The sequence below is a fragment of the Bombus impatiens genome, unplaced genomic scaffold, assembly GCF_000188095.3.
Source record: "Bombus impatiens unplaced genomic scaffold, BIMP_2.2 scf_0257, whole genome shotgun sequence".
Lineage (NCBI taxonomy): Eukaryota > Metazoa > Arthropoda > Insecta > Hymenoptera > Apidae > Bombus > Bombus impatiens.
The window spans coordinates 292129-305783 of record NT_176676.1 but is presented as its reverse complement, the minus strand read 5'-3'; positions in this window follow the sequence as shown (position 1 = coordinate 305783).

The window sequence follows — 13655 nt, the reverse complement described above, 5'->3', positions numbered from 1 at the left end:
AATCGAACGAAATTCCCATTTTCCGTAAAGAAAAATGATGAAGAAAATTCTCCATAAAGATTCCAGAGGATTCTCCACAAAGATTTAAGAGATATATTTTCTATATGAATGTGACGTGCGAAAGCAACGAAAAGTGTTAAGAAGTCTCATCGATGCATCCGGAAGAGGAAGAAGCGAAAAGAAAGGCGGCAGCGAGATCGGTCATCGAAGTCTCTGAGAATGATAGAATGATGGCCAGAAATAGACGTCAGAGGGAAAGAAAACAAGGGGCCACTCGATGTACTGAGAGTTAGCTGATGGTAACGTCGGAGAAGGCACCAGTGAACATCCTCCTGGGTGCTGGCAGATATTACTATAATGCAACTCTGGACATAAACGCGTTTACGACGCGCTGCGTTGTCATTACGCGGCCCCTGCATCGTTCGCCAGTGGCTTTAACTTTATCGGCACCACCACCGACACCGACGCTACAATCATTGTTACCACTACCAAAAACGACCAGCAATACGAGCGACTACCTTCCCTCTCGGCCCAACCAAGAAGTCCCTCGCGTTCGAAACGCCGTTTCTGTGTCCCTACTGCGCCCTCGAGGAACACCTGTCTGCCCGTGCTTTACGGTGCACTCGTAAAAATTAATTACCTATAATTAGAAAAATCGCGAATGTGCCGGCGTAGAGCGTAACGCGAAGGGCAAGAGCGAGGATTCGGCGGAAGATATTGTTCACGGTGACTTTATGATCGTGAACAGTAGGATGATGGGTGGGGGATCTTCTTCTACCTTCTACTTTATCGCCTTCGTACGTACAAAAGATAAGTATCTGGGGCTTGCAAACGAGAATCGCGAGGATTCCTCTGGTGCCCCTAAACGTCCTTTCTAGTATTCAACGTGTGATTTTTCCAGATTTTTGGATTTTGTTAGAATGATCCAAGATAAGGAGGTCTTAAACGGTTATTAAGTTACTTTATCGTTCTATACGTACAAACAAAAAGTGTCGTCTGGTGCTTGCAAATAGGAATCGTAAAGATTCCTTTGAATACATTGAAATGTTGTCAGTATCCGGTATACTATTTCTCCGAACATTTGGGTTTGGTTAGAATAATTTAAGATAAAAAGCTTAAAGGATTGTGCGTTAGATGTAATTAGTAATAGCCATTGAATACTTTCAATTTCTCAAGTGTGTAATTTCATTTCGCTTCGATAATTATTAAAAATCAGAAATTCTTTAAAAGTTTGGAAATCTTACGAGGTTTAATAACTCTTTAAAAATTAGTGATACAGAATCTATTGAGCAATCAGTTCGTTTAAATTACTTCTTCTTCTTCGTTGTCACCATGCCCTTTCTCACAGTAAATTGATTCTGTATATGATCCGAAGAGATTTACATAATTGGGGTCACAGAAAAATTTAGTTTGTGAAAATTGTAGATAAAGTGAGAGTTTAATAGAACAATTCGTAATCTTCCAAGTATTGAAACATTAGATGTAACTATAATAGTACTATCACGAAGAAACATTATTGAGATAAGTTAGATAGATACATATTTTTGTCGTTTTCTGTATCGAACCGTCCAACCAAGGCGACTTCACGTAACTTGAAATTAAACGTAGATAAAACACTCTGTTAGTAGAATATTTATTCTAATCGAGTAACTTCTTTAGCATCAATTTTACAAAATTAATATAAATACAAACTATATACAATATTTCAATATATTTCTTCTAAACAAGTTCTTTAGCTTCAATTCTTTAATAAGTATTATATAATATTTCAATATTTTGTACTTGCTGCAGTATTACAATGACGAGTATCAGAGATTCGTTTAATTTACTAAAAGGAAAAAGAAAAAATCTCAAAAGGCGAGAAATCAGATCATTCGACTTTCAAATGAATGAAATTCGAATCAAGTAACTACAGAATTCGAAGCTTCTCCCTATGCTCACATTGTATCTATTTAAACTGACATGACAGCATAGTGGCGCGTATAGAGAAGCCAACTGGTCGAAGGAGCACGAAACGACCAGAAGAAGACAAAGTGCCTGAATATGTATTCGCGCGTGCGTTATATCCATCCATACAACGTCCATGAGCTCTGTCGTACACGCATTGCCGGGGTGTTGCGGCAAGGAAGGGTTTAACGATTCGCGTAGCTGCGTCGATTTACGGCCCCTAAAACACATCGAATGCGCTTTATATGTATGTAAATTAGGTCAGCCGCTTTGGTTCGCCCGAACCCCAATCTTCGCGGCGCGGTGCACAGGGTGAAACAGAGTCGAAAGTAAAATTACGACATTTTCGTTCGGTCTTCGCAATCGCGAAGAGAACGTATAAAGTCGAACTTTGGCCTGCGTTGCTTCGACTTCACACAGAAATGTTGCAACGTGTATGTGGATGATGAGATATGGAATACTTTTTGCCAGTGAAGTTTGGGTAATAAGAAGAGTGAAAGAAGAAGCTTGCGAGAGAACCGATACTTCACGCTCGTATGTTCGAAAGTGCTGATTCTCAGAATTACTTCACGTATAACACGTTGAAAAATGTAGCTACCTCACTTTTAAAATTATACGATATATACTTTTTTCGTAGAATGTAATTAGCATTATTTTAAGCAATAATGTTTGTTAAGACACTCTGTCTATTGTATTTTCTAAGTTTTTTGTTTACTTTAGTTTCTAGTTCTTTTAAGTTTATCTTTTGTTGAAATGTATAGACACAAAGATCTAAAAATTGCATCAGTAGTGTTAGTTATTCTTAGACGATCGATGCGGCGTAAAATATGGACGTCCGAGATTCACAAAAGCGTAAGTCAGTCTGCTGATATTTTTCATAAAACAAAAAGCATTTTGCATTTATTATTATAAAACATCCGTTATATTTGCTCAACAATTGGAAATATATTACGACAAGGAATAAAAATATATAAAAATATTATAATTTATTATGAAGCTATAGGAACGATATTCTTAAAATATATAAAGAAGTATATGATTAAATCCAAATTATCAACGTTTGATTGCTATCGCTATAACTTTTATGTGAACCAGTAGCAGCAGTATGTAATAAAAATTCCATTACATTTGTAACGTCCTCTTTAATCTTCATTGATTAATATTTATAATAATCGAACACACTTTGGAAGTTTATAGACAATCGTTGAAGAATGAACGATCTTTTTTTGTGAAATACAGGAGCATTAAAATTCACTGCAGGAGATAATTTCGCAGTCTAAACGTTCGTTCTAGTAGTAATCTAAGCTTCCCTTCCCAACTTCTCTTATAATAGCAGTTAAATCTTCCCACCACTGTTCCAAGAACGAAATAAGAACACAACGAACAACACAGATTATTACCAAATAAGACTACCAAAATCTCTAACATGTGCCCATAAACATGTCAACGCCATCATCATAGTAAAACATCGAAGGAGAGCTCCACTTTCAATCGTTATTCTGCGTCCGTGTGAAGCAAATCCTGCAGAGACACGATGCTAGTTTTTTGTCGACAAGAGGATGGCGATTTGGCGATTCGTGCGCGCTAATTATCATTCCTTTCTCCGATTACCTTCACACTTGTTTGCCTTGCCAAAGTCCGCTAATGGCCGCCCTTGAGTCGCGAAGCAAAAGGGGCGCCGGCCTCTGCCGTCTCGTTCCTTCCACCAGCGAAAATCGAGGCGTTTTGTCGGCAATAAATCGTAACAATGCAGCGACGGTAGAAGAAACGGCGAATTTTGATTTGCGAGCGTCCGGATCGCGTCCGTAATTTCAGTAATAGCTTACGCGGTTTCTCTCCATACCTCTCTTCTCGTTCGTTCGAAGCGTTTGGATGAAGAAGGAAGGAAGAAGAAGAAGAAGAGATAGGCCACGATTCAAAGTAACCGCTTTCAGAGCGACCGTTTCGCCGTGGTAACTTCATAAAAGAGCCCCCCCGCGTTCAGATGATTCTCTATAAAACAGTATATCTCAATTCTCGAGGTACCTACACTCACACTCGTCCACGTTCTTCGGAATATAACTGGTGTTCTCGCTGCTGTCCGCTTTTCTTTCGCCTGATCGACGTTTATGAGGCTCGGGGAGAAAGTTTGACGAGCAAGTTTCGGAGGGGTGGAGCGCGATGGTAGATTTAGGCTGCTCTTGCTAAGATTTTTTTTAGGCATTTCAACGAAGTTAAATAGTGGAAGTTAGTGGTATTCTTCTATATTGCGCAAAGGGAAATAGTGCTTTAAATTTCTTTGAAATCTAATTGAGTATTAGAGAAGTGGTTCTTTTGTTGTCTATAAGAGGTCAATGAAGATAAATGTAGGATATAGGATACTTTTTATTCGTTTTAAATACTAAATCTACTTTAACAAACGTAATATTTGTTTGGTATGACGCACATTTTAAAAAGTTTGACAATCATAAAAATTTCAGTAATTTTATTTGTATATATAATTTAACAAACAATGTTACAATAACATCTTGCACGATATAATTTCATACTTTATGTACGGCTAATCTTCAAAGATATAGAATTCACCTAAAGAGAGGAAGAAATCGAAATGGAAAAACATAAAACATGCATATGTCAAAGAAATAAAAAGTCCATCGAAACCCTCAAAAATATAAATCTACAAAGTTTTCATGAAAAGCTATTATTTTGAAAACTGATTATTTGTCCACTTTGATAGTTAAGAGATCTTGGATGAGGAACTGATTAAAGGGTAATTCGAAGAGTTATCCGACCATCAATATTACATGGAGCTATCGAAATGGAAACAGTGTGTGGAAGCACCCCCAGGATGGGGTCAGAGAGGCCGGCCTGGCACCGGAGGGAAACAGTCGACGAACTTTATGATCACCCAGTACAACTTGAACGGGAATAGCACGTTCTAAAGGCTTGAGCGCCGCTGCCTACGTAGGTTGCAGTTTGAACTATAAAACGACGTAAATTATGGCCACGGATTGCAATATTATGAGGCTATATACGCACGTTTAATGATCGAAGCTACCGGGCAGGGAAGCGCGGCTAAATATTGTCCGGAAATGGTGTGAAGGCACAGGCTGACTCGTCTTTGCCTCTGACTGGCAAGTATTGACCGATACATTCGTGACTGTACGATGCGAGGCTTTCCATTCCCGGATACCGGCAGATTCCGTGAGAAAATGCCTAGAAACTTCCGCCAAAAGACGATCGAAGGACTCGTAACTCAGACAAAATCAACTCCACCGCCGAATGAAGTCACGCGGAGTAAATGCATTACGACTGGTAATAATTGACACCTGTTTAAAACATTGAATTCTCTACGTGAAACTCGTATCTCTTTGCTGGTGATATTCGTACTAGGATTTGGAACTTTAGATTATAATAATATAAATATAATAGTAATAACTATATAACTATAATATAACTATGAATAGATTTTAAAATATTTGTTCTTTTTAGAAAAGTTGTTATTTTGAAATGGACCTTAAGACGTTTTTATTCTTGTGATAAAAAGGGCTTGAGATTCTTTTTATTCTTGTATTAATCTACATTGTATTTTGAGCAAACAGGAAGAATGTAACACATGGGAAAACTGTATATCACGATCTTTGGAAACATCTTGAAAGTTTCTTGCGTCTTTGTTAGTTAAATTTCATTATTCCGTATTCCTACTTGTCAGAATAAATAGCGGCGTATGCACAATGCACATAGAAAACCCACTGGCAATGCAGTAATAAAGAGCAGTATTATTCAAGCTATTAAACAATTATAATAGTTATCGACAATTACAAAGGTCACACGCTGAAGTCTCTGAATGGCTAAACTTTGGGACGCAAACTATCAAATGTTTTTAAATTCTTCCATCTCCTTAATTTCCAATATTCCTAACTTTTCTCCACATCCTGCACCCTTAAACTCTCGAGCGGTGTTATTCCTCGTTAAACAATCCGCAGTAGAGTGATATTCCAAGTGATGTCCATAGAAATCTGTAAAAATCTTTCGCCTCGAAAACACTCGATCTTTCTTCTCGCAATTAACCCGGTGCCTTCGCTTTTCTACGTTGCCGCTTAAAATCTCGCTGTGTCTGGCCCTCTTCTGTAAAGAAACTCGAAAGAAGAAGACGCAAAAGAAGAAGAAGTCGATAGAAGGAATTATTCATCAAGCAGCTCGCCGGTGTTCTTTAAGCACAAAGACAAGGGAGTCGTTTGGAATCCATTCAAACAAGAGCGAAGTGTTTCTCGTTACCGGATCACGGCGGGAACCTAGGGAACGTAATCTTTAACGTGACACGAAGATGCGGGTGAAATATCAAGTTCCATCCGTTTCACGATGAACCTGTCACACGTTCACAGACCAACACTCTCTAACCGAACACGTTTCATTTTCGAACTCGTGAGTTGTAAACTTATTTTTGGCGCTTCAAGTTTGCGAAAATGAAACACTGAACGCTGTAACAGATATATATGTATAGTATAGTTAATATATAGTTATAGTATAGTTATTTTATATATATATATATATATATATATATATATATATTTGGGGCGGGGATATCGTAAATCTTGGGCTTAGCTGAGGACAATAATTGTTAATTACGCTGGTTGCAAGAAGCGACGGTTTCATTTAAATACGGTATAAGTAAGCTACACCAGGCTGAAGGGTAAAGGCAGGCGAAGCGTCGCTAACGAATCTAAACGCCGGAAGGGACAAGATCTGTTTTATTATCGACGCATAAATTGTGCAATAAACAACGACATAAGACAAGACGGTATATTACTCAGTCGTAAAAGGCGAGAAGGTTGCTGTCGCGGTGCTCGTGGTTTTGTTACATTTTCGCGGGAATGTAGCAATGGACGCGAAACAGGGGTGATTTCTGTGTAGCTACGTATGTTATAGGTTCTCTGCCTTTGTTCTCTTCCTTGGTTCTTGCGTAAATTTATGCAGGCAAAGTCTGGAAGTTTTATGTAGTGTACCAGTATTAAGGATGAAACGGAGCTTCGATGTAATAAATGTAAGTAGCTAATTCTAGTATAATATAATATTACGGGAAATAAAGTAAATCAATATACATATATACGTGTATATCGTTTGACATTTGTGTATTACAGTTTATAAAACGTTTATTCAATTATTATTACGTTTCATGAAAATCCAGTCACTTACAGTAGTACGAATGAAGTATTATTGCACAAAATAATTTGCTGTTCAACTTTTTTGTGTATGTGACAAGTGTATGTACTAATATATTATAGATGGTATTGAATATTTATAGATAGACAATAAACAATCTGCATAGACAATATAGATAAAAGATTGTTAACGTTTAAAATATCATTCCCTTCGACAAAATGTTCATAAAAATTTCATGAATAATTTCCTTAGATAACCAAAACAACAGAAGAGGAGGGGGCCCTAAGATATCAAAAAGGAACGAGACCGCAAACGACAAAATGGAGGCTGTTCCGCGAAAACGTGATAAAAGGAAGCCAATACGATGAAACGAACTCATTGTACGCGCTCTTCCGGAGAAATATAAAGAAAGAATGTGTTTTTAGCGAAGAACTTAGCTCTGGTGTCGAACATATACATATATCGAGAAGTGGTTATTACGGCAACAATAATGCGCGAAATTATCGATCAATGGGAGGTTGATACAAAGAGATCTTCCCTTAGATTACTTTGTTTCCTGGGTATCCCCGACCGGACACGACATTGCACATCCTCGCGGTATTATCATCATCAACCACCTGCTCTCTCTTCCCTCTGTTCTCCACCTCACTTTGAATATAATTCTATAAGACGCGAATTTTCGGCGTGCCACCGTGATCACGCGACCAACCAGAAACGTGAAACCAACGTTTCACTTATGCTTCTATTCCCGAAACAACGTGAATCGATCCCCATATGTCTTTTTCGACCATGCATTCTACCGAGAAAATGGGAACAATGTTGCAAAAAAAGAATAAGAGCGTTCCTCGTATTCCTTTCAATTCATCTTCATTAGGTAATTATCTTGACCCAAGTGAATCCCTTTTATATTCTCCTCCTTCTCTTTTTCTTTACCATCAAACCATTCTTCCTCCACGAGCGTTCGCTTACCTCATTGTTTTCTCGCCTTTCATCGAACATGCACCGATCGACAGTTTCGCTTCCTTCGTTGGAGATCACGCAACAACGTTGAGATGGTCGCCACGCTCTCCCGCATTAATTAGCCTCAAGGAATCACCAGGAAGACCGGCATCAGGGACCAAGAACCCACGAAACAGCCGTTACGCATCTTCAAGCCCTGGGTTTATACTTCTGGGAAGATGCTCGTAAAGACTGCTTGGCTTTCGTTGGCTCTGTTATTAGCCGCGCATAGTCTGCGACTTAAAACGAGCCAAACCTGGCCCTGTGCAGAAGGGGGCCTCGAGGATATAATCGCGCTTCGCCACTCTTGCAGCCTTTCACCCAATACCACTAATCTACCGCGGCTGACTACCAACGCGAGAAAAGGTGGCCGCTTCGGCTACGCGGGATTAAAAGGCCTCTTCTCTTCCTTTAGAACTATGTTTCTTTGCCAGGATTGAGTGATCGAGGAAGGATGGATCAGCCGCGAGCGTTCTGTGGAATTTAAGGATAAGGTTAAAATTTATTGGTTAAGTCGAGCTCATTGGGGTAACAGTTTAAGCAACGACTCGCAGGGAATTTTTCTATTAACAATCACCCACTTTTAACTTAATACTTCGTGATTTACACAAATCGCATTAAGCGCTTCATTTCGACTAATTCACACTGAATGAGTTACATTCAAATCGCGTTCATAGTTCTATATTTCGATTTTTAATTTCTACGATGATTAGATGACACCTTTGTGGTTCTTGCTTGCAGCCTCGATTGTGTTTTTATTCGTACGTTGCACTTTGTTCCGACGTTTCGCTAGCGTTTCAGTTGTCTTTATTGGAGGTATAAAGACGCGTTGATGTTAATAAAAAGACGATTGAAACACGAAGAACCACGAATATGTCAGCTTATCTATATTTTTGTACTTTTGTAATAAAAATAAGCTATTATAATAAAATGAATCTATGTGAATATATTCTAACTTCAGTGTAAAAGAATATACTGTATATGTATAAAAAGAAACGAAAGAAATAGAGCGAGTTTGCCTTTTAATTCAGATGCAGCAAACGATCAACCGTAAATATCTTAATCCCAATTCTACATCATATTCAGCGCTATTTACAATTTACTCAGTCTTATTTTTAAAAAATCCTCTAAACCACCATTGTAATCCACCCAAAAAATCCTCTAAATCGCCATTATAATCCACTAAAATACCAGAATTACAAACTGAATCTACAGGATTAGGCAGTCAAATCGGTACCTCGTCCTGCATAAAATGACCTTCCCTATTAAAACGTTTCCTAAATCTCTTTCAATCGATTTCGTTGGGAAAAAAGAAAGAGGCAAAACGAAGTATCGCGAGAAGCGTCCCGTATCTGTGAAACGGGCAGGTAGCACTAGGGAAAGACAGGAAGCGTAAAAGGAATCGGAGGGTGGCGAAGTCACGGGGTAAGATCATTAGCATCCGTTCGGCTAGAAGAGAAATATTCAGGGAGTGAGAGGTAACGTCCGATCGGTGGCGGCACGCCACAGGGAAAACAGAGAGAAAGGTCCCGTTGGGTGCCGGAGTGAAGGCAATCCCCGTCGGGACGGAGAAGTTTTACGCGGAGATTATCAGGAAGCGGAGCGGACGCCCATGAATACGGAGATCCTGCCCGATAAAAGGACGAAAAAAGGACTGTGCGAAGTGACGAGGAAAGAAGAGCGAGAGCGAGAAGGGAGAGAGTGAAAAAAAGGAAGAAAGAAAGAAGGATGACAAAAAGAAAACACGGAGTAGGAAAGGTAGCAGGTAGTAGAAAGGCGTCGAGAGGAAGGAAGATGGAAAAGCAAGGGGCAAGTGAGAAAGACAGAGGGCCAGAGGCAGTAGGGAAAGAGTTGGTAACCCAGTGCCGCCAGGAGAGTGCCGGAGCAATGTAGTCGACCACGAATGAGCGTACCAACGGATGGAGAGGCAACACTTTGTAGTTTTAATCGATCCGGTGGGACGGGGGAGAAAGACGGAACAGCAACCCCCTTCGTGCTCTCTCGGAGAGAGGGTGAGTCGGCATGTGCGGCAAGGAACGCGAGGGTGAGGAGGGAAGCACGAGCCAACGACTGGAGAGACGAGCCCAGAGTGGAACGAAGAGGGCGACTATCGGTGGAAGAAGGACGTGGCGAAGTGGCCGAGCGATGAACGAGGAAACGATGGTGCAAGAGGGATGGAAGGAATACCCGGAGAGAGAGCGTAGAGACCCACATCCTGCCGACTCCTACAACTTCAACCACCAGCTGGCTACACCTCCTGCCTCCGACCGGGGGCGAGTTATATGTGAAAAGCACGTGGACCTTCGGGAGGAAGAAGGACGAGAGGATTCATTCATTTCCTCGTATATTTCCTGGAAAAGATCCGCACGTACTTTCGTCAATGTCGCCGGGGTTTCAGGCACCGAGGAACAGGTGGAAACTAGCCTTTCTTTAGGAATATTAGGTCGCCCAGTTTAAGGGATGAATTCTCTCGCGAAAATTATTTTTAGCGAAGTTTGGAGAGTCGAGTGTTTAAGGAATATTTAAGAATATTCTTAATAATCGTAAATTCATATAATTGCACTAATTTATCATGAATTTTATGATAAACGAAAATATAAAATATATTTGGTATCTACTAATCGAAGAGAAGACGATCCTAGAGACTCTTGAAGAGTAATGGAAATAATATGTAACGAAACTGATATTGGTTTTTTACATCAAATGACGCAAGATGTAGTTAAAATATAATCAGTCAAAATATGTTTCGAAGATAAAGTCAGTCTTAAAGAGATAAAAGCACTTTCAAGGGATAAAGACAATATGTAACAAAATTTGAAGGCGAACTATTTCAAATTAATCTTGTTAACGATGCAACTTCTGCAAGATTTAATTCCGCTGAAGAAAAAGTTAGCACATCAGAATCCCAAAATGCAAAATAACTTGTCGATTACGTTAAGGGAGACTTCTTTTGCGTAATTTCGAAGATGGCTGAATCAATGCGTTTTCATTACGAATTGCGAGGTCTAATCAGAGGTTTCGCGATCGATAGAAGCGTCGTCGTAGCAAGTATAGGGCAGCACGTAAAGAACTACAATAATTTACTGTCAGCTAGCGTGACCAGCATGGTCGAACTCGAAGAACTCGCCGTCTTCGAGCGATGTTTCAGCCGAAACGTATTTGTAGCAGAGAGACGCGCCTCTAAGGGTCGAATCACGACAGAATATTGTCGAGGTCGATGTTGGAGAAATTGAGGGGAGAACATTAAAACACCGAGGGTGCGGACAGTAATAGTGGCGCCGACGAGGGTAGCTCGTCGCTCAAAAGGGGTAAAATTTGGACTTAATAAAGGCTGGCTGCGTCGTAACGAAACACGCAGTTATATTTACACGAAATTCTGCGTTCACGAATATTTTTACGCACGAAGAAGATCACTTGGAGGCACGCGATTTATTAAGTAATACTAAGTCGTTTCATTATCAATTTTTAGCGAAATATTGTGCCCAACTTGTTGAGTCCACGTTATTTTTTATCTGTCTGTTTCCATAATTAGCATCTGATGAATCAAAGGCCCAAGTCAGGAATATTTGTGACATGTATGCTTTATAAATTTCGTAAAATAATAAAAGTTGCAGTAGGAAATTTTAATTACGTTTATCTATAAGCATTGGATATAAAAGCACGCCAATGATAACTTTTTATATTCTGGAGAGAAAATGTTGATCACATCCTGGAAGATAAAGATGTCGCAAATTACAGATGGAACAGTTAGTTTCTAAATGATAAGAGGTAGAAAACAAGAAATGATACTGGTCTTCTGTACTTTCATGTCAAACATTTGACAAAAAATCTTGGAAATCTACTTAATATAAAATTTTGTTAGAAAACGAAGGATGCGGTAATATTCTTGCAAAATATTAAACTAGATAACGAGAGATACGAATTTGCAGTACAGATGGCGGAAATAATTAACTTGTAAGTATGCGGTGCATGTGCTGAGTCAAAGATAAGATGCAAAAACCATCCGTAATATATTCAGCCGTGAAGCGACCAGGCCACTCGTCCGGTGCAGTCCGGTGGGTAAAAAATTTCGAAAGATTTACATGCTATGGAAAAGCGTAATGCTTCAGATTCGTCGACCAGATTGACGCATTTTAATATGTATAGCGGAGGCATATTTCTTTCTAACTCGAGCCGATCTCTCTCTACTCGCCACGATGAAAATTCAAACCGCACGTTATTTCATTCGTCGATGTTTCAGAGTAAAAAGGAACCATTTCGTTCTCTATTTTTTCCCGATGGTCCACCATAAAACTATTCGTTCTCCTTCGTTCCCCGATATTTTCCAGCGGTTGTTACTTCGATCTGAATATCCGCTTATTCGAACGAATACGACAAATTTTAAGGTAGCAGAAGGACCGTGTGTAAAGTGTCCTAAAAAGAGCAATTTCGTGGCCATGTACGCACCTGTCACATCGACCTAACGACTCGAAACTCTTCTTCCATTCGTCTTTCAGATCGGTCGGTGCGTCGTTCGAAACTGGCAAACCCATTGTCGTCGTTTCAATCTGGGAGACAGAACGAAACGAAAATGGCGCACTATCGGCTCGTAGCGTTGCAATTACCAGCCACGGGGTTCATCGCGCCCCTGAAGATAAATGAGACAGTGGATCAACGTCGACGAACTCCGACTTCTGTGTACGACGATTTATCAAAATTAATGACCGCCGAGGACTACCAGGTCGACCGACCGTGTGTGTAATTGGAGTGCATCTGTGACTTGCAATTGATAGGCCAGATACTTGAGGATCACAGACAGGACATGTATAATTCGCGAGAAATGGTTTCGTGACGATTTTGGACCGATGACTGAAAATTTTGCAGACTTCTGAAATATTCGAGAGATGCTTTGGAAAGCATTTGTGATTATTGTGTTTTTGCATTATTGCAGCGTGGATATTCACATTATCGCAGAACAGAGCAATTCTTGCTTGCAGCCACCTATCTTCTTCCTGTGCTAGTGAATTCCTAAGAAAATGACACTCGCTATAGTGTTAAGCGCTAGAACTGCAAGTTCAATAAAATTTAACAAAAGTATGATAAATAAGATTTTTAGAGTAGAAGTCTAAATAAAAGAATTCTTCACTCTTATAAATGCTACATGTCCCGATTACAGTGAAATACACGGAACCTAAATTCACCCCAAATACCCCCTTCTTCCTCGCCGTCCCAATTCCCACGAAACCAACAGAACTACCATCCAGCATCCGCCTGCGGAATAACTCATCTCCTATAAATCTGTAAGAAAAACCAGAAGGACCGTCCCAGAAACCAACCAAGCGCCACCCATCGATTTTCAATCCGCTATCTCTGATCGTCCATTTTACAAGAACTAGCCGCCTCTGAAGAAAAAATTTGCCGATCTGTCCATCGGATGAGCGCTTAAAATCACATCGTTAGGAGGCTGGTGTCAACCGGTGGTGTCCCTTCCGCGCAGAAGACCGGTGGGTGTCGTGAGATCGGTCCTTGGTGGCAATCGCTCCTCCCGGGCATCCCCGGTCGAAGTACTCTTCAGCCCCGTCGGGCTG